At 37.4% G+C, this 22,725-nt stretch overlaps 1 long non-coding RNA gene across 2 annotated transcripts; it reads right to left on the minus strand.

The window, feature by feature from the left end:
* Positions 1–1,904: 1,904 nt before the first annotated feature.
* On the minus strand, positions 1,905–10,001 carry LOC139624995 (uncharacterized). Of its 2 annotated transcripts, XR_011691804.1 has the most exons (3): positions 9,742–9,995; positions 8,333–8,525; positions 1,905–2,369 (listed from the first exon to the last, which is right to left on the minus strand). It is a non-coding gene; the product is annotated as an uncharacterized lncRNA (long non-coding RNA). The 2 variants fall into 2 exon arrangements; XR_011691805.1 differs by lacking the exon at positions 1,905–2,369 and having other exon boundaries at positions 5,255–8,525; positions 9,742–10,001.
* Positions 10,002–22,725: the final 12,724 nt, after the last annotated feature.

The raw sequence follows: 22,725 nt of genomic DNA on the forward strand, positions 1-22,725 counted from the left end.
ATTCGTTGGTCACTTCCTGTCAGTTTGTAATTCTTGCAATTTCTCTCCCATTTATTTGCTGTAGAAGAAATCCACAAATATGAGGTGCATTTACCAACAGTGGTGAAATTCATTCATAATAAAACAAGAGTCCACCTAGCATCTACAACAGGATGTAAAAAGTGTGCATATTATTAACTGAGCAGGCCAAACATGGAAAACAAAGTCATCAGCCTGAAGCCTGTTTTTAACTACACTTTGCTGTAACCATGACTTTTTGCTTTTTTCAGGGAAACTGAATCTTAATTTAGAACATTTACCATATGACCACTATATTTTCTAATATACTGCAACATGAGCTCAATGTCCTTACCCTTGAATTTGCAGGACACCTACACCTTCAACAAACTGACATCCTCTGAGCAACCAACAAATGCTCAGGCCAGCAATAAATCCCCTTCAACAATCACACTGTAATGGTGTTGATGTGTGTTCACAGACAGTGGGATTTGTCCGGTCCCTGGTGCATGACACCTTAGAGTTAAACTTGACAAATTTGGGCCACATTAGTCACATGGTGTCCACAGCAATAATAAAAAAAAAAGGAATAATAAAAATTTGTGTTGATCCTCGTATCCTGCACTTACCCAGCCACCTGCTGGTTTGACACTTTTTAAAAATACAAAAACTTAACTTATTAAAACATTAAATATGTATATTTAAATACATTATAACTTTTTGTGTCAAATTTTGTATTACATTTCAATATGAAAAAAAGTGTATTAAGTTTGTGTTTTAATGTACTGTGTACTTTAATCAAGTTATATGTTATGTAATAATAATACTAATAATTATAATCATAATCTTTATTTATAGAGCACTTTTCAAAAGCTATGTTACCAATTGCTTGATAAAGCAAGCAAAAAAAAAAATCAAAAAAATCAATAGATTTCAAAGAAAAGAAAAACAGATAAAACAATTAACACAATCAGGTGTATAAAAACCAATTCAGAGTAATTATGAGAGAAATAAAACAATTCAAGGGGAAGTAAAACCAGGAAAAGCTCTCAGATAAAGGTATGTTTTAGGAAGAATCTTAAAAAAAGGTTACGGACTCAGCCGACCTGATATCCTCAGGCAGAACATTCCAGAGCCTCAGGGCCCTGGTTGAAAATGCTCTGTCCTTTAGTCTTTACCTGCACCTCTGGAACAGACAGAGGACCTTTGCCCATGGATCTCAAAGTGCGTACTGGTGAGTGTGGAACTAAAAGGTCAGGGTAACTGGTAGAGAGGCCACAGAGAGCTTTAAAAGTAATCAATCAAATCTTTAAATCTATTCTAAAACGTTCAGGGAGCCAGTGCAAGGAGGCTACAACAAGAGTGATCATGTCATGTCTCCTGGTTGGGGTTAAAAGCCTGGCACCAGAGTTCTGTGCAATCTGGAGACGATCAATAGATTTGTGTTGTGACAAGCAAAAAGACTTTTGCAGTAATCCGGGCGTGTTGAAATGAAAGTGTGTAAAATAGTCTCTGTGTCTTTAAATGTTAAAAAAAGATCGAATTTTAGAAATATTTCTAAGATGGTAAAAATATGATTGTACAGGCTTTTCGTGGTGTGCTGCTCAAAACTGGGACTATCTATCTGTCTATCTATCTATCTATCTATCTATCTATCTATATATATATATATATATATATATGTATAATCAAACCATATGCCAAGATTTTTTGCAACAGGTTTAATATTATCTGACAGCGAACCAGCAAATGGCAGAATTTGTTTTAACAAGAGCTGGGACCCAATAACAAGTATCTCAGTTTTGTTTGAGTTCAACTGAAGAAAATAATTTGACATCCAGTTGTTAACATCACACAGACATTCATTCAGAGAATTCTATCTAACTGGAAGGTACAGTTGAGTCTTTGAATAATGAGCCCACAGGGAGGCACCTACAAGCAAAATAAAATGGTCCTAAAACTGACCCCTGAGGCACACCCACCATGACGTCACCCATTGGTTTTGCCGTTGCCATATTGGTTTTTTGAAACTGGAAGAAACTATATTTGGACAAGAAAGTGGAGCTGAGGAGGAGTGAGGGGTGGATCTGACCTGCTCTGTACTCTATCCTGATTGTCAGGATAATAGTAAATAATGATAATCTTAACTATATTAAGCTGGTGCAAGACTGAATACTATAAACACAAGTAGGCTCATATTTATTTTAATACAAATGTAAACTATTCAGAAGTTTAGCACATACTCATACAGAGAACTTAAGATGTAGATGAAACCGGTTGCTCAGCCAGCAGCAGGAGAATGCAGTGTTGGTGGGGGCTTGGAGTCCAGTGATGGTAACAGATGGGATGAGAGAGATGAGGCCAAGGTGTCGCTGAGAAGATGTGGCAAAAGAAAGGGGTGAGAGGGTCAGTGGAATCGCCCACAAAATTCAAGTCACGTCATTCCCATGTTCATGCTGCAGAAACACACCAGTGACATCATGGCTCACACAGCAATTAACCTTTAAATTACTGTCACAAGGATAATGAGCGTTTTGTGTTGATCGGACCCACTGTCCCACTTCTGATTCCATCTCCTCTGTGGAACCAGACCAGATCCCTTCTCCTCATCCAAGTTTACAGTTCACAGCATCTGTTGCTGCTATTCATGCCTCACATACAAAACCTCTTTGTACCTGAACTACATGATCGAACATAAATCTGAGAGGGAGGGGTGGGGTGTTTGGAGGGGGATTGGACTGGCCATTTTGGGTCAGGCATTTGTCCCCCTGGCAAATCGCACCAAGCTCCACTTTATCTTTCACCTCCTAGGTGGCAAAATATCTAACCCTGTACAATATATGGATATTATACATATCCATATATTATTATTATACATCTCTCTCTCTTCTCTCCCCTCTCCTCCCCCTCCCCCTCTTTCTATCTTCTCCTAAACCCAACCGGTCGAGGCAGACGGCCGCCCACCCTGAGCCCAGTTCTGTTGGAGGTTTCTTCCTGTTAAAAGGGAGTTTTTCCTCCCCCCTGTCGCCAAGCGCTTGCTCTTTGTGGGAACTGTTGGGTTTATTCTGTAACAAAGTAAGGTCTTGACCTGACCCTGTAAAGTGCCTTGAGATAATGTATATTATGGTTTGGCGCTATACAAATAAAATTGAATTGAATTGAATTGAATATTATGTACATATATATACAATATCCACTTTTTATGGTTATGTTTGGCAGTCACAGGTTAAATAGTGGTTATTGTAGTGTACAGTGAACAACAAGAACATGAATGTATCTTTGTGATTTTAGTCCTTCAGTAGTTTCTGCTTTCCAGATGCTTTCCAAATTACCCCAAAAATGTCAGGGTTTTTCCAAAAAAAGAAAAGAAAAAAAAAACAACATATGCATTTGACTTGTCAGTGCAGGAAAAGCACAGATGTAGCTAATAACATTGATGATGGCTCCATTTCAGCAATTACTGTCACATGGCAATTGGTACAGTTAGTTACACTAAATTTGGTAAGTCAAGATGCCTGTGGTAATAATTTAGTTTCACCCCATTTTTTACTGTGTTATCTATCTATCTAACTAAGTAATATGCCTGCTTCAAAAAGACATAATAAAATCTTCCAGTGGAACCAGAATAATCATGTATGTATGTAAGCAAATCAAACCTGAGAGCGAAGCTGGAATATTTTTATACCAGAACAATTTCTCTGAGGTAGCTTACATTGCCTCAGGCTTTCCAGCAGCCATCCACGAGATACAAGCAACAGAAGCTGCCACTTCTAAATGAAAAGGGAAAAGTTTAAAAAAGAAAAAGAGAAGACTTTCAGCCTTTTTCTCAAAAGTCTGGTCTGGTCTATAAAGTGAGCAGCTTGGAAAAATCTCCATAAATTTGGGTTTGTGAGTTGGTATCTACTGTAACATGAGGTCAACACTTTCAGTGTATTGCCATCTTGCACAGATAGCACTGTTCCTTTATGACCGCCTGCTGCTTTCTGTTCAACGTACAAACTCACTCATTTCAAAGGACCCATTGTTTTTTTGTATGTGTATTGTGTATACATGCATGTCCTGTATATTTGCTCCATGCTTTGACTCGAAGTACAGTACCTGGGTGCTCATGTGTATGCCAGAGAGTCCAGCCCACTGTGCTGTGACTTTGTGCAGGTCACCACAGAGACACATCGCTTCCATTTCAACACCTGCAGATCTGTGAGGTCAGCGGGCAGTGGTTGGACATGCAGGGTCACATGACCACTCTCCTCGGCCTTCTCTGTCCCACCTTCCGTCTCCTCGGCCTTCTCTGCAAAGCTCTCCTCCCGCCTGCTCTTATGGCTGGGTGGAAGTGCGCTGATGGATGGGGAGCGACAGCATGTGACCCACAACTCAACTCTATAATGTGTGGCAAATTCACCCAAGGGGGCTTCCCATCAGCCCCACAGTGAGCCGAAACTTCATGTGTGCACACACACACACACACACACAATCACACCAGCCTGTTCATGTGACATGGCAACTATGTGCTGCTGTTCAAGGAACACTGTCAATCTGAATATGGAGCCCAATCATGCTTTCAAATAAATGACACATTCTATAAAGAAAAAGCAGCAGACTTCCACCTTGACTTCCTTTTTGTAACTGTATAGTTCTGTAATTACAGTGTTCTGTAAAACAGTGATCACTTGGTGTAAGGTGATCGCCTGAGCTTCTTTCTTTCTTTTTTTCCTTTTTTGCCTTGATGTTCCGACAAAATCAAACATGTTTAAGTTTTTAGTCTTGGCGCAAATAGTGACGTTCAGTGATGTGAACACCGTCGGCATCTCCAGCACCAAACAGGAAGCAACAGACCATGTTGAGCACGTGTTACAATAATCATACAGACGGTGATCACTTTGCTGACGTATTTGTGTTTGTCTACTGCCAGTACCTGGCAGGTACAGTGACTTTTGTGCTATACATCATAACATCTATATAAACATCAAATACGGCTGTGTTGCAAGATATGTAAAAACAAACAAACAAAAAACATTTTTGACATATGGCATTAGTAGTAACTGGGAGAAAAAAGCTAATAAACACCACAATGGGGTTTTCATATTGTAACTTTTTACTTTTGTAAATTCACATCATTTCAATCTGCATTAAATAAAATGAATTCATAATAAGAATAACAATAAAAAACAAGGTTTCATGCTTTAAACAGAGGGTGTCACCTGGCTTTGTTCACAAAAAAGCAACTAGAACGTAGAAATGCACTGAGACAAAGTAATCACAACAAAGTGGTCACATTCAGGTTTATCTTTCAGCTTTGTGCACTAATACGGCACTCAAGGGGTGGATATTTCATTTCGATGTTGGTCACAACAGCAACAGTTGTTCTACAAGTTTAAATAAGATATTGCTCATTATTTCATAGCTCAACAAACTTCCCTTAGCCTGTCTGTCTGACTGTCCCTGGCCCTCTGAGCCTAATGACACGTTTATGAAACATTTCCATAAACACTTCATTCCTTTTTTATGAAGCTCTGATAAATAATCAGATGTCTGCTTTACCTTTCGCTGCCCTTTCAGCAGACCTGGCTGGTTGACAAACAGCCACACAGCGTTCAGGTTATTTACAGTATAGAAGGAGAGAAGCAAAACCCATTTACTGAACTAAAGCTAATATATGCCTGGTAAGATTTAATTTTCCTTAAGAAGCAAATCTCTAATGTTTTGCTGTCAGAGCGTAAAAGTGCAGGATGCTATGAAGCCTGCCAGAAACGTATTTAATATTCCATTTTTATGAATTAACTCACTATGTATTTCCAAAATAACAAATTAAATTACATCATGGCAGCCATTTTACATGCACTAAGAAAAAAAAAGTACCGTGGATATAATTATGAAGAGTGAGTTTATCTTAAATATTACATTATAGAAATATTACTGTTACCATCTACAAAATATAATAATATAATATATTAAATATAAAATATAATTTTGGTATGAAAACCAAGTATCCTGTATCATAAATACACATCTCATTTGTAACAAACCAAACCGCTTGAAACTATAATGGTGATTTTAAATGTGGATAGATTTCCTGCCTCCATAGACACACATGCATTAGAAGATGGAGCTGCAGCAAAGTAAACACAGTCTGGTTACATTTCTAAATGTGTTTCACTCCGTGGCAGAAGTAAAGGAAATATCTGACACAGCCTTGGTTTTGAGATAACCTTTGCAAAGTAGCTACTTACTGTGGGTCAGCCCCCACTGACCCGAGGGCTGATGTATGTGGGGGTTTGGGGATGACAGACAGTGGACTAAACCACTGTGAGGGGTGGGGGTTGGGGCACAATCTTTTAAAACTTAAAAACACATTGTTTTGCATCTATAATCAGCACACATGCTTTCAATGTATATTATGATATTATTTATAATTATATTGTAACGTTTACAATGATATACTGGAGGGAAAACTCTCAGTGTTTCCCAGGGAGGGGGTTTGGACCTCCCAGTCTCAGCTGTAATTTCCGTCCATGACTTAACTTCCAATAGCTTAGGTGTATTAGCATTTCAGCAGATTCTTCCCCAGTGTCTACATGTTTTTCCACAGATTGTCAACAAAGTGTCAGCCACGTCATTGGAACTGCATAACTGTATAATAATAATAATAATAATAATAATGAATATTTAATAAAATCAGTTGTGATCAATATATTAATTTCATGTCATTTCAAATGCAATAAATTACTTCTTACATTGATACACATTTAAATAACACATTAACAAGTTATCCTGCGTGGTAGATATTAACGTTTATAATGTAAACTTCTTTTTTTTTTTTTTTGCTAAACTGCTACTTGCAATGGGTTCAAAATATGTAGCCTGTAATATTTATGGAAGCAAGTATCATTTACTGACATTAACATTATACTTTTTTTTTTTGTTGTTTTTGCTAGGGACAATTCTTAGGTTGTAACATCTTTTCAAATCCTGACAAAAAATATATTTTTCATTTAATTCATTTAATCTATAAATCTATTTGATATTACACAGGTGTTATTTGGTCAAAATGTTTTAGGTCGCTTTTGATAAAAGCGTCTAAAAATGTAAAGTGAAGCACAGGTTTTGCATAAGACAAAAGTTGTAAGATGCTGCAAGTAATCACTGTATAAAATCAGCTAGTTTGGAAATGAGACAAACATTTGAATATCACGGTTTGCCCGCTCCTCTTCCAAGAGGGATCATAAGCTAACCACAGAACAGCAACATATAAGTGTCAGATGGATATTCAAACTATTGCTGACAGTCCACTCTAGGCTCTGTGTGGACCTTTGGTCATTAGTTTGCTGCTTTGGGCAAATTGTTCAAATCTGTTAATAAATATCTGACAACTCAGGAGGGATCCTTACATTTTTCACAACAAAATCCTGTCATTCAAAAGTCTTTGATGCTATTTGAAGCACAGTAAGTAAACTTGAAGAGTTGACTTTGAGAACTCAGAAAGCGCGGATCACAAATCCATTTCTTGATTTGCACTTAAACAAGCTCTAAAACGTCCTTTTTGCTTGTATTTGAAAATTAAAAAAAAAGATTGGCTTTGGAATAAACAAATACAAACACACTCTCTTCAGCTATTACTTAACTATAAAAACAGCCGTCTATGTTTCATGGCCTCAGTTTTATTAAAAAATCCATTCCCCTCTTTCACATATCTCATTTGATAAATTACTAGCTAAGCCTTAGAAAAAGTCAAATCAATATGACGCACCACAAAAGTCAAGTACATTGTGAGCAGTACATTTTTCTGTTTTCTTTTTTTCCCCTCTGCTCCTGAATTTATCAAATGCATGTTTACTGTATGCAGTATAAATAAAATTCACCCTAAGTGGTTGTGCCAGGTCATGAATGCCGGCGCACTCTGGCTCTGGACGGCCTTAATTCCTTCTGTCAGGCAGTAATCAGGTCTGTTTCACATAACGGGCCATTAGTTTAAAGAGCAAATCTGCTTTGGGCGCTGCTGACAATGGACAATGTGTGTATGCATGTGTGTGTGTGTGCTGCAGGAGAGAAGTGGGGGGGGGTCTCTGTATGCCAAACCTGACCTGGCAAGGCTAGGATAGAGAGAGGAAGAGGAGGAGCAGGACGGAGATGTGGAAACAGAGAAAGAGGGATAGACGCTGTAAGGATGGCACAGCCGCTCTCGTCGGATCCACTGGAGGAAAATGAGGCTGACAGGTCAGAGTGTGCCCTGAAGATGTTTCCATTTTAGCTCCATTCAAAACTGTAATCAGTGCCCTTTACATGACCCCCCCCCCCCCCTTTACCACATGGACAAAAAAAACTCAAAGATACAAACCTTATAGAAGGAAGAGGCTTGTATTTGCCTCTCTCCCGGTGGACTGCAAACCTCCTCCTACATGTCATCCTCTGCGCTGCCTGAGACCTGCTCTGCCCGACTCCAGGGTTCGTTTCAGAAGAAGTGCATGCAGGAGACAAGTGCTGACAAGAGCGTGACAACTCCACACTGTCACCTACCAGCCCAGCGGAGCCTTTGGAGATGCCACCATCTTGTTAGATCTGCCCCTGCCACCACAGTCCAGCGAGCACGTCATTGGAAACACAGTGGGGCAAAAGTCACCAAAATACCTAACATTGCAGTTTCACAGAGCCTGAGCGAAAGTTAATTCTCTCAAGTGAGAAGGGCAGCTTTGTGCGAGGCAGTGTTTTCTGTCCGTCCATGTCTGGCACAGAGAGGAGGGGTTAGGCCAAACACCCCTCCTTACCCTAATAGCTTAAGACACAGCCAGCATTTGCTTTCATCTCTCAGGGGGAGCACTGACACAAACAATTTTCGTTCCTTTCTGGCCCCCCTCCATTCGCCGATCCACACATGTACACTCCGCTTTTTTTGATTCATTTCTCTCCTGGAGAATCCACTGACGCCAGAAAGCAAGTGAGAAAAAGATAAATGCAGCAAGACTAATAAAAAAAAAAACTAAAAAAATGAATGCTGTCAGGAGGTGGGTTTTATGTCACAGCTCATCTCGGGCTCAGTGATAAATGATGTTCGAGAGGGCGCAGCGCTTCTTAATAAGGCCGCTCATTAATGCTAAACTTACTGTTTAGTTTCAATGTGTAATTGGAGACATAATATTTATCAAAAGACTGATTTAGTGAGCAAAGCTGCAGCGTGACTAAGGGAGAGATTGTTCCAAACAGGTGATTATTGTCATATTATGTAAAAATAATGACGGGAAAAGTCTGGATTTTGTTTGTTCTGGACTCGAACATCAGCAATATGTGCGCGTTCAGGGATGTGGCCCACGCCTCCAGGCGAACTCTACTTTCCGGAAGCTCCTTTTCCTCATCCTGTCCCTCCATCTCAGTCAGCAAGCCCTCCCACCCCCCTGCCCCCTTGCCCGCTGCCCACCCATCCCTTCCCCTCCTTCTCCTGAACCAGCGACATGGCATTTGCACTGCTGAGGAGAATGTGAGCTAATGAAAGTGTAAAGCCTGTGTTCACTAGAGTATAAAATTCACATTTGGCCAAGACCGGCTGTGCAATCTGATATTATGAGCCTCGCCACAGAGAGAGAGCGAGGGCTTGAAATAGCACTGAAAAAAGGGGAAAAGCAAGGCAAACACAGGAGAGAGAGACACACAGGCAAAGTGTGTTTTTGTTATATGAGTTTATGCCATCGACAGCAGGACCAGATTTTGTTTATTCGTATTCGACCTTAATGGTGGAATAGTTAAAAGACTCACGGAGAAATGTCTGCCATCCTGTAGCGATGTGGAGTTCCTGTCAAACCAAGGCAGCTCAGTCCTGACAGAAACCTCATCAACGTCACGGCTCAGTCTTTGCTTAAAAGAGAGAAGAGACGCAAGAGATGAGTGAGACACAAGGTACTGTACGCCGCCATCTTGTTTCTTGTGTAGACGGAGCAGCCGCTTGCCCTTATTAAATGGAGGTTTGCTGTGGACAGAAATGAGGTCAAAGTTGGCGTAAAGACGTGACGCAAACAGCCATGGAAAAAAAAAGAAAGAAGGGGGGGGGGGGGGGGGGGGGGTTAAGCCTCTTTCTGTACAGACAGCACCGTAGCTGGAGAGATTTCAGTAGAATTCAAAAATAAAAGAAATCTAATTAGATCTCACAGCCCCTCCCACAGTAAACATAAATTATGTGGCGTGCTCGTCCTAGATTCATCTGTTATCGTCTCCACACTCTGCTGCCCAATAGTTTTTAGTGGTGAAATAAAAGTGAAATAAAGCACCGAAAACAACTCCGGTGAAATAACAGTGGGGTAAGTTATTGGCAGAGAGCGTGGGTCTTTTGTTGAAACAGTAGTTCCACTTCATCCAGGTCAAAAGTTCAGTCACATTAAGACTGGTTGACCTATTTTCTCCACTGAAACTTGGGAATCCAGCTTTCTTCAGTTTGTCCTCTAGCCTCTGTCCATTCACATTAATCACAGATGTTTTTTTTTCTTCTTCTTTTTTTTTCCAGTGAATAAATACTCATCTCATTTCACTTGTGTAAATAACCTAATAGACTTGTTTAATACACATTATTAATTCTAAAATTATGACTAGGACTCTTGTTATTGACACTAACGTATAAGCTATAACAACAATAATATAATACAATAGTGCAGTAATATTAGTATACCTATATAACTCTACTAACCACTATTCTTTTGCATTACCACTCTCACTTTCTCATACTGCCACTGCTGCCTCTACATCCTTGACTACTAATACTTTATACTGTTAATACAACTGATGCTAATACTACTATCAAACCTGCACTATTACTATTATCCCCGTTTTAATTGAATATACCTCCATGCGTCTCTTTCATTTCGTCCTTCTCTTCAGTGATGTCCTTTTTTTCATGTATGTGTTGCTCACTCTGGGTATTGTATCATTTTCTGTTGCATGTTTAAATCAATACCTGATAATTTGCCATTATGTTCTTTTGTTTTTGTTCATATTTTATTTGCATTAATACTGAAATATTTGTATATTTGTGCCACACGTACTCCTCTGACCACTACTCGTGCTGGTAACACCAGCTTTTAGTGGTGGAAAGTACATTTATTCCACCACTTGTTCTTCTTTTGAGTATTACCATTTTCTACTGCTTTCTTGTAATTTTAGCAGGAAAGTAGTACTTTTCACTGCACACAAAATGATTTTACATCCAAAATGTACATAAGTTTACAAAATATAGTGCATTGTACACATTGTACAAAGCAGCCTGCAATTCTGAATAAGCTTCAACATTAAAATATTTTACATGTTAATGCATCAGTAATAATAACAAAACCGTATCATATACAGTATAATATTGTAAAACTGATGGGGGCCATTTTCCCACAGTATTAATACCTCTACTTCCGATACTTTAAGTACAGTTTGCTGATTGTACTTATATTACTAGTGAAGTGAACGTCTTAAGCTTTGATAATACATTTTGACAGATGAGAGGATGTTTTCGTAGTTGTGTACTGCATCCAGCAAATTCTTGTTAGTGTAAGGGAACTGGTAATAAATTGCATTATTATTACTTTGACTAAAGTAAAGGATGTGAGTACTTCCCTGTTGGCCTAGTATTTTAATGTTTCATTGTTCAACTCTGGCAGTGCTTTACATATTATAGAATCCTTTAACATTACCAAACCCTTTGCCCGGAGCACAGACGTTGACTCACCAACATGGAGCGGATCGTGGGAGAAGCATGCATGGTTGTCTGATTTTCACCATTATATCAGGCTATCATGATGATTCATCATTAGTCACCATCATCAGCTGCAACCACAGTACTTTGTCTAAATCATTTGTTCAGAGGATGAGAGGTTGATAAAAGATAGGGTCAAAAGTCATGGAAGCACAGCGGTTGTTTTTCTGCAGCAGACCAGGATCTGTGTGCAGGGTGAGCCGGTGAGGCATCCTGAAGAGCCAAGCTGGCAATTATCATCAGGCAGGAGCAGAAATTACAGCCATACCTATATGATTGCACACTATCGCGTTTCAGCAGGGCCGGGTTCATACAGGCTGGAAAAATCCAACTCGCCCTTGGTCTGGAGCCTTTCTTTATTATACAAAGTGTATTATATTCGACTTACACACACTCAACAGTGCATATGATACACAGAGGACATGAGGATCTAAAAGGCAGCACTATTTTACCAAGTTCAGTCAGGGTGTATGTAGGCCAGCATGTGCCAGAAAGTGCAGTGGCCCTTCAGTTATAAGCCATATTACTATGTGCATGCCTCTCTCTCCCTCTCTCTCTCTCTCTCTCTCTCTCTCTCTCTCTCTCTCTGTCTCTCTCCCGCTCTCTCCCTCTCGCTCTGATATTTTCTCTATAACCAGGTAAAGTTGCGTATGTGTTTGTGTTTTTTTCATGTCTCAGACAAGCACAGACATCTCACTCGTTCATTGCTCAGCTCATGTTAACAGCTCCTATTAAGAGGTTCACTAAACTATGTAACATAATTGAGACAAATTGCATAATATGACAGTGAATTGTGGGAAAATAGACTGATGAAAAACACGTAATAAAAAATAAAAAATATGTTTGTTTCAAATGAGACCATGTAAACTAAGAATGACTGTTTCTGTTTATCTACATCTAAAATGTGAAGTTTTCAAATGTTCCACAGCTTCACTAATTTAAATAAATGGGATATTTAGGTTAAGTTGTAAATGAAGTGAATTCTATATTAGCTGTCTTTTTACATAAAACAACATTTTAACTATAACAAATAATAATTAATTAAATAATTAGATCAAAAATTATTTAGACAAAAGATACAAATAAATAAACCAAATATTAATTTGGTTTTGATTATTGTTTTTTCTCTACTTTTGTCTTTTGTTATTATTGTAATTATTATTGAATTATAGGCAAGAAATGTATCATATCGCGGCATTCATTTCAAATTACTTTCAATGATTAGGAACATATTTATAGTCTGTGATTACATTCCGACACAAAGACAGTCTTTAACTTTTTAACTATTTGTACATCCATTGTGCATCCATTATCCATTATGACATCTGTATTATATATATACTGTCTGTATTATATATATATATTATTATTTGTTTGTTGTTGTTATGGGAAATATAATAATACTAATAATATATATATTTTTTTAAATATATTGCAGTTTCATATTGCTTCCCTAAACTAGAATACAAAGTAGAATCAGCTTTGGATCAGGTCAATATCAAAATCGTACAATTCTTTGTACAGTTATATTTATTTAATATGACTATTAATTTCACACTATTTTCTTAGGTATACATTTTTCTTAACTATAACTATATATGTATATAACTATATATATAGTTATTTATGTATCTATTTATTTATTTGTATTTTTACTCTTCTACGGCACAAGGCATTGGATATATAGCATTCAAGACACAGAATTGACAGTGAACTTCTTTTCCTGTATAAATGTAATTCATGTACATGCTTTGTACTTCAATGCCTTAAACATTTATCGTCATGATAACAGTAAAAAAACACATTTCTGCTTTTTCGCTCTGAGTGAAGTGTTCTCAGTGTGTCTTGTCATTCAACGTTTGAGTGAGTGAGAGCAGCTGGTCACTGAGAGGTCACTCATAAAGACAGAGAGAGAGACTCAGAGAAAGAGAGAAGTTGTGTTCAGCAGAAGTACTGAGAAATGGAGGGGGCATTTGAAATCACACTCAAATGCACACAAATCAACCTCACCTCTTGATGTATTTTTGTAACACTGCAGCGGTGAGGCTTTGGAAAGAGTTGAAAGAGCTGTGTGGAAAGAGGTAATGCACTTTCACAGTGCCATGTGTATATGGCATTTCAACCGGCAATTGCCAGAGAGCCGGTCTGCCTATTTCCATCACAGCTTTAAGTCCACACTTCAATCACAGGGCTGCAGTAGTATTTTCTCTGACACGGTGCCCCCCGGTGCTTTTCCATGTCCTGGCCTCTTGCGCAGAAAAGTTCACACTTTATACCAATGACAGCCCCAGGCTCTTAGCCTTGTTCAGAGCAGAGATTCAACAGGTGAACACCTTGGACTCCTTTAATTTGCTTTTGGTATTCATTTTTTCCCCAGTGAGGAAGAAGTGAAGTTTCAGATTAGTACTGACCTGAACTTGTGTGGAATGTCGTGTGGAAAGGAATGGAACAGTTACATTTTCCATCCAGTGGATCTACATATACATTCAGTGGTTTGTCACTTTAGGAAGATAACTTTAAAAAATACAATACTTGTTCATGTTTAGTAAAGCCAGTCAATTCAGCTCAGTTTATATTATATAATATTCCACATGAGAGATAATCTAAGTTTGTTGAAACTACAAAAAAAGGGAAACAAAAGAAAGTGACACTGAAATGTAAAACTGATTGTTTATTCTGTCTATTATACAAACATTTCAAATGAATAAATCTGTCAATTTAATCAGATCAATTAAAAATTTCAACTGCGTATTAATTTAAATGATTAAATATAATCATTTATTTTCTTTATTGTGAAAACACAATATAAGAACTGAGTTTAAAAAAAAACGTGAATTGTTAAATATGTTTATAATTTGTTTTTGTTTTATGGTGAAAATAAAGAAAGAAAAACTTTACCATCTGTAAAATGGAATTAACTAAATGTAACTTCAGAGTGGAACTGTATACATTTACATTCTGTCAAAATTAAGTTTTAAAAAAAGAAAAATCATATAAAGTTTAATGTTTCAGTAGCGTTAAAATAATGTGTTGACACAACCTTTATCAAACTCCATATCACACAAAACAGTTTAAATTTCATATTTGGATACTTTCAAAATTAAGTTTTATTGCAACAAAAATTTTGACAAATGTATGTAATTCTATTTTAGTTTAAGTTTTAAGTATATTAGATAAGTGATAAATGGCTTGTGTTATCAACGTTAGTGGGCTGTTTGACAACAGATAAGTGGATAACTTGTTCCTGTACATGAAATCATGGCCCGCATTCAAGCTTGTTTGTTTTTATTTTTTTTACGGCTGTTTTATCAAAGCAAATATGTCAAAATATCAGGGATTTCACGTAAACCATGCAGTGCAGACACCCCATGTCATGGATTAATGATGACGGGGTCAATTAGTCTGACTGATAGAATGACTGGATGTGTGGCCTTGCTGGAGGTATATGCTGCAGTGTGTGGGTTCAGCTAGCGGTCTTCCATCGGTGCCCAGTTTGTACGGTAGACGGCACACTCGTTCCACATTAGATCAGCAGAGACCTAATGGCTGCTCTTGGATGTGACACAACTGTGGCAGTGTGTGGGCTCTGCAGACGCGCTGACCGAGCACTCACCTCTCTCTAAACACTTTATTTATTTATTTCCGTGCTTGGATTAAAGCGCTTTTGTGGAGCTAACCTACATAACAGCTTGGTGCAGTGGCAAGCTCAGGCTCCTTGATACAGATATGATGAGGGTGCTTAGAAAATGAAGACAATAGATGCTCAATCAGTCCCATTGGCCCAGATCATTACTGAAATATCACACAGACCCTTGATTGAGCTGTATTGAGTTTAGCCACTGAAGCACATCATGCTATATTGAATAACTTGGTGGCTTAATCAAAACGAAATCATTTCCATATTATAAGCTTGGACTGCCAGAGACAGGATTCTTCATTCTGCTGGTTAGTTTATATTAAGCGGTCAGTCAGGTTGTCATATGTTGATTACACCTCAACCCTTTCTTTGGCGCATGTGGACGTTGTGCAGGAATGTGCTAAAAAACGCGTGTTCGTTGACGACACGGTGAATTAAACATATCTGTTTCTAAAGAAAGAACAATATGAGGATGCTCACCAGAGGGTAGTGGTAAAGCACCAACGAAGCTGTTTGTCAACCATCAAAAAAACCTGGCATGTATCCTGTGTGGAAAGGAGGTCCGGTGATGGGATGGGGTACCGCTGTTGGTGGCAGCCACTCTGGATGCGCGCCGGGCCCCTAGCTACGGTGCTCGTTGGGTCGTGTGGGCCCCTGGCGGGTGGCCTTTGCTGGCACCCAGCAGCTGACTTAGAACTGCTGAACAGGGGAATCTGACTGTTTGAGTAAAACAAAGCTGTCTGTGATTCTATAGTAGTGCACTGTAATTCATTTAGACTGGGAAGCGACAGAGACTGGGGACTGGCGACGGATGGGCTGGAGGAGGCTCCACTGAAAAGGAATAGCACAGATCTGCTTATTACAAAAAAAATGGAAGAATTCAACGTAAACTAGTTCATTTTTTGGGACTGTGAACTTAGTTCAAAATTCAAAATTGTAAACTATGAACATGAACTAGTGTGAACTGAACTTGAGGTACTCTTGCACTTATATATTAATATATGTAATTCATGGGGTAATAATGTCTGCTTGTAGATGTATTTTTGACACATGTAAGGACTTAATATACATTTACAGTCCTGTGGATTTAAATGAAGGTACACTTCTACAGGTCTGTAGAAATGACATTATTCACAAATTTACAATTGTAGTCAGATGCAGTGCCAGTTAGTTGCCGGTGAAAATTAATCTGATGTTCTTATATCTGTGCCTGAAATTAGTTTTGATTGATTGTCAAGTCAACGTCTGTAGAAATTTCCTCTAGAATCACGATAAAACAAAAGTAAAATGATAAAATATGATTTTGTAATTTTGTAAAATAAAAAAAATAAAATTTGACCTTAATAAAGTACAGCTTCATCATATAGAATTGTTCTAAATGCTGCTGAAACATCTTGTCATTCTCTTTTGGTTTTTATAGAATCAGCAGTTGTGTTAATCTGTAATGGTGTAATACGCAGTATGTGTATGTGTACGTGCGTGTAGTAAATAAAGTAAATAAATGCAATAATTTCAGGTGTTTTTTTTTTTTTTTGCATAAGGTGTGTAGCACCTAAGTTGCTCCTAATGTTCCCAAAACCTTTTTTCATCATCTTCTTCAAATATTTCAGAAATGTGTATTCATTTTCCTTTTATTTATAATTTGTATCCTGTGTATGCATATCCTAGACTCCTGCTCAAGCAAGATTGTATTATCTTTTAAAAGATTTGTTTAAACTTGGCAAAATGTACTCTTGTATTATGTATATATTTATATAATACAAGAGTACATTTTGCCGATAATATTTCTTGTATTTTATATACAATATTATATAATACAAGATAGATACAAGATACAAGATATGCCTATACATGTCTATATATCAGTATGTCTGAGGGTCACTTTGCCATTAATCGGAAACGGCTGGGGCAGTCGCAGTCCTGGCCACCTTCGTCCCCCTGGGTGCAGACTATATGAGAGCTACATTATGAAAGATGAGTTTGCAAAATGGACACAAAAACATATCATCAGATGATAAAATATGTTGCATTGCTATAAATGAAACCACACACTCCTATAGAGTATAATGTGAAAATGACCTCCACCTCAGCCATCTACAACATACATCACAAAGTTGCTTCCACATGAAGTCATCAGTGATGTTAATTCTACACTGTGCTATATGCTAATACACAGGCTGTTGATCATACTTTTAATATTCTGAGCACATTTTGCCAATAATATTTTTTGTACCTTCACCTTCATGCAATATGTTTATTGGAGTATTTTCAAATTATGGTGTAACTACTTTCATCTGAATATGACTGATTATGCTGCTGAATACATGGTTTTTCACTTGTCATGGAGTATTTCTATTAAGTGTGGCGATACTACTTTTACATACACAAATGCACAGATGTATTCAGAGACACATACACACATACTGTATATACATGTTGCTCATTGAACTATGTATAACAGAATGTGTTAACAGCATAAAAGCGCTGAAGACAATCAGTTAGAAATATTTCTTCTAAATTCAATCAGACAGCTTTAAGTGAGAGGAAATCTGCCCATAATGATTTCATGACAACACGTTGTGGCCTGGTTTAGTTACTTTTCTGCAGCCCTTGCTTGACAACATGGAGAGGGTAAAAGGTTCACAGCCTGTTTCAAAGCCGGGGCTGTGGCCTCCGAGGTATTACGCTTTTAATGCTCTCAGGGGAGATGAAGAACGTGCAAGGGAACCAGGACAGTTTTCACACGAGGCAGACGGGCACACGTCCTCTGTTCTGCTGCCACTTCACATATTCCTACATCATGGGGAGGGGGAATTATTGTGGAAAGGAAATAGTCCCTTGGTGGGTAATCAGTGGCATCTAATGTAGGACTGTGTGTCCCGACTGATGGGCCTGATTTGAAGCGTGGGACTCACAACCCTGCTGATGGCAGCAGTGTCCCAGTCAAACACCGCAAGCAAAAGCAGGGCAAACACAGATTACTCCATTGGGGATTTCAGTAACTAGGTTTGTGTTTGCGGTGGCTCATGGCATGGACAAGTATTTTTATGAGATCAGGATTGGAGGAATGTACAGCACAAGTACTGCCTGCTTATGTTTGAAGAGGCTTAAACATCATGGTAATGAAATAAGTATACAACATGAAGAAATCAGTGAATCAGATAAGAATTGATTTGAAAGCCTCATGACAGCCTTCCTCTCGACTGGCTCTCCATGGCAGCAGGATGAGTTCAGGAGCGAAACCAACTTCGGTGCAGCTGACATTGTGCCGTCACATTCGGTAGATCCTCCGCCGTGGCCGCCATTATGAACTCCAGACGAACCCACTTGTATCTGTGGGAGCTGGGCAGATCAGGCTATGTGATTGGACGACGCCAGTACTCCATATTTGGGAGGTTACTGAAGCCATGTTTGAGTTGCCATCACTGCCCCCCACCTGTGAGAATAACCTAATCGCTCCACAGGCTTTTTAATTATCTCATAATATCTGTTGTGTCTCACTGCCAGGGTCTGGGAGATGAAAGGCCCAGAAACCAGGGGGCTTCTTACTGGACTGTATTTTTTTTATTTTTCTTTAATATTACTGTAAATTGTGTTTAATTATGCTATTTGAGTCATGTTGGGCAAAGGAATCATGTGAGAATCTAACCTGGGACAATAAATGAGATATGAAATATGATTCAAAAATTGTGTATCACTGGTTGTTCTTCTGCGTCCAAGCTAATTCTCAAATTCTCAAAATTCCAAACCAAAAAAAATCCATGTGTGATAAATAGATAACAATAATCAAGTGTATGCAATAAAATTGTTTGGACATGAGTATTAGTATATTATCTGACTATTCATATGTACTCAGGCTGGGAACTGTTGAGCAATATAACTCCATTATAATTAAATTATAATTATAAATACAATTGTGATAAAGGTAACAACAGTGTTTAATAAATGACTCAATCAGTTTCACAGGAACTAATAAATAATCAAATTAATAAAAAAAAAAATGTTCCTGCTGATTTATTTAATTGTATTTAAGAAACATAATAGGTACTTTCACACTTTATTACTTTTAGATTCTTTTAGTCAGTTTATACATCATTTTAAAAATATTAATTTAATTCAAATAAAGTTTAAGTTTATACATTTATTTATTATTTATAGTATTCAAATGACTGATTTATAAATTTCATTTAATAATGTAAAATATAATTAATCAAACATTTGTCATATTTTACAATTGAATTATTATTATTAAATTATAATTGCATATAAAGTATATTCAGATTTATAAACTATAAATAAAACACACAGATGTTATTATCATTATTATTATTATTATTATTATTATTATTATTATTATATACTACTACTACTACTACTATTACTAATAATAATAATAATAATAATAATAATATATTATGATATATGCATACTGTGTAAAAATACTTTATTACAATATGATATAAAGTTAATGCAGTCATAGTAGATGGCAATAAATTACATAGACACAAATTAACATAAATATATATTTAAATTTTAAAATCTAACAAATATGTGGTAATATATATATATATATATATATATATATATATATATATATATATATATATATTATCACATATATATAATATATATATTGATTGGGTACTCTAATAGATAGTGTAGCTTTATCCAAATCATAGTCTACCGAGCGCTCCAACTCTCTCTCTCTACAAACCACATGCTGAAGTTATCCCAGGTCACCATGGCCTCTGATTCACCCCGTGTTTTATGGATTAAAATACAAACAACTTATCCTAAAAACCTCGTGACCTCGTGTCCAAATTAACAGACTCGTCAGGGTTCACTGGGAGTTGAACGATGCTGATGCAGATTTCCGTGATAGAATTGGCGACTGCGCTGGCGATGATGATGATGATGATGATGATGATGGTGGTGATGATGATGTGGTGGAGGCGGAACAGTCGGGGTGGAAGCAGCAGCTCCCTCCTCATGCCACACTAACCCCTGCCTGAACTTGTGATGTCTCTGTCCCATGGGCCTTTTCCTCATCCCCAAACTGTCACATGCTTTTTGATCGTCAGTCCCACCAAGCTTTCGGCCCCCGCAGCTGTCCACCCTCCCCACCACTGTGTTTGCATTTACAATGGATGTAGTGATTCCCTTTCTTTTTGTCCTTTCACCTTTTCTTTCCTCACTATTAGTTCATTTCCCTTGGAGTGACAAGTTGAGAATAAAGGAATGTTAATAGTGGGTTACAGCATACATTTCTCTAACATTTTATGATTTATCATTATTTACTATTATATTGTATTATTATTAGTAGTAGTATTATAAATATAGAATTGCACTGCTATTGATCAGACAATCTTATACTTCTGTAATGAAAAAATAGATATATAATAAATATTTCATAAATATAATCCTCCATTTCACAAGCACTGTCTCTCATACTCTCTTTTTGTGGATCTTGTCAGAGAAAATTGAGTTGTGTGTAGACTATTCACTGTATGTCAGAGCGATTTGGTGCCCAGAGCCGGATCCACAGTGACCCTTCCTCCCTGCTTACATTTGAAATTAAACTTGTGGCCCTTGTGTACAGTTTAGTTAGTGTTGAGCCGCTGCACTGTCGGCCTCAGCCAGAGTCAGTGGTGGCGCAATAACCTCACAATGGAGCTGTGCTCTTGATTGGGCCTTTTAGGTCTGTTTCTCTTAAGCTGGGTTTAGCACAAGGCAACAGCTGGCACAAGTTTGTGGATGGAGGCCGTTGGTTAGAAGGGAAAGGAGGGTGGGGGTCAGTTTTTCCCCCTTCTTTTTTTTTTTCTTCCTCAGATAATCCCAACACCCTGACCATTGAATGAAGCCTCCAGGCACAGTTGTGGTCGACAGCGGGGATTGAGCACAAGAAATTACAGCAGCGTTGTGGGATAAAGCTGCCTAAAGCTTCCACAACTTGTCACTTGGCTACAACAATCTTTGTGTTTGGTCCTGGAAGTTTTCCCTTAAAAAACTCAACCATTTCTGTGTATCTTTTTCTTTTCCTTCCATGGATTCTGAGTTTACACTTTCAATAAATATGTTCTGCACAAATCTGTTTGCACTTGTGACATATGTACAGTTTTCTTTTTCAGTTTGTGAATCATTGAATCCCTATGTTAATTATTAAAGTAATTAAACTGAACTTTGTGACACCATAATTACACCCGTAAGTACTTATATGTAAAACAATATAAAACGCCATTGTTATATAATTGTATGTACAGTAAATATCATATATTGCAATGATTAAACTTAATAAACATAATTGTGTTATAAAATTCTCTCCAATTTTGTTTCAGTTTTTAATTACTTCTATCATTATCTATTATTATGATTATTATTATTATGATTTATCATTTTGCCATTTCATAATTAATTGCCACACAGTCCCAAGCAAGAATATACTGATATAAAATAAGCACAGTATGAACTTGTGCAGTGAGCATCTAATATGACTTATATAACTAAAATTACCTTCAAAGAATAAGTTTGACTAATAATTAATGCATAATATATGTATATACAATATGTCACCTGTAGCTTTTTTCATTGCTATAGAATGTTCCTCATTTATTTGGATAAAATGGATCAAGTTTATATTTCATCAGGATTTCAAATTTTAAAATAATATAACTGTGTCAGATTGGTAAATGGCTCTTCTTTTGTTATCTGCCAGAGCCAAATTTCACTGGAATTCAGTACTGTTGCTGGGTGGGAAACTGTGGACTCGACGCATGAAACATGAGAGAACAGTAGACTGCATGTGTGTAAACCTACAAAAACATTCAAGAGTCGGGCACATGTGGCTGCGGGCTTTATTACTTACAGAGCTGTACAGGGGCTGTAATTAGGAGAGGTGTGAACCTTAAAGTGTTGGTAAGTTAGGAAAAGGAAAATAATAAGTTTGGGGCACAAATCAAAATGCAAAACTGCTACTGTAAAACTATAAGTAAATTAAAACTATAAAACGATGAAAATATTGTTGTTTTTGAAAATGTTAAGAGGTTGCCATGAACAGAAAGGTTTTAGAAACTGTTGAACTTTTTATAGTAGTTCAGAATTTTTTTTAAACTTAACATAGTTAATTTCACTTGTCATTTTGGACGATATACAGATCTGACTGCAAGCTTAAAAAAGAAGAATATTTATTTGAATTAACTGGGTAAATCTTAGAAGTTTAAAAGCTAGCAATACATTTATTTTTTTTTCTCTTTGTGATCCACAAACTCTTAAAGGCCCCATATTTTACACAAAATATATAGCAGATTTCAGGTAAACATTCAGGGAAACCAAATCCTACAAGACTGGATGGTGGCTCATGGCTGAAAGTGGTGAC

The sequence above is a fragment of the Trachinotus anak genome, unplaced genomic scaffold (assembly GCF_046630095.1).
Source record: "Trachinotus anak isolate AG129_WGS33_773 ecotype Australia unplaced genomic scaffold, CSIRO_AGI_Tana_v1 ptg000001l, whole genome shotgun sequence".
Classification (NCBI taxonomy): domain Eukaryota; kingdom Metazoa; phylum Chordata; class Actinopteri; order Carangiformes; family Carangidae; genus Trachinotus; species Trachinotus anak.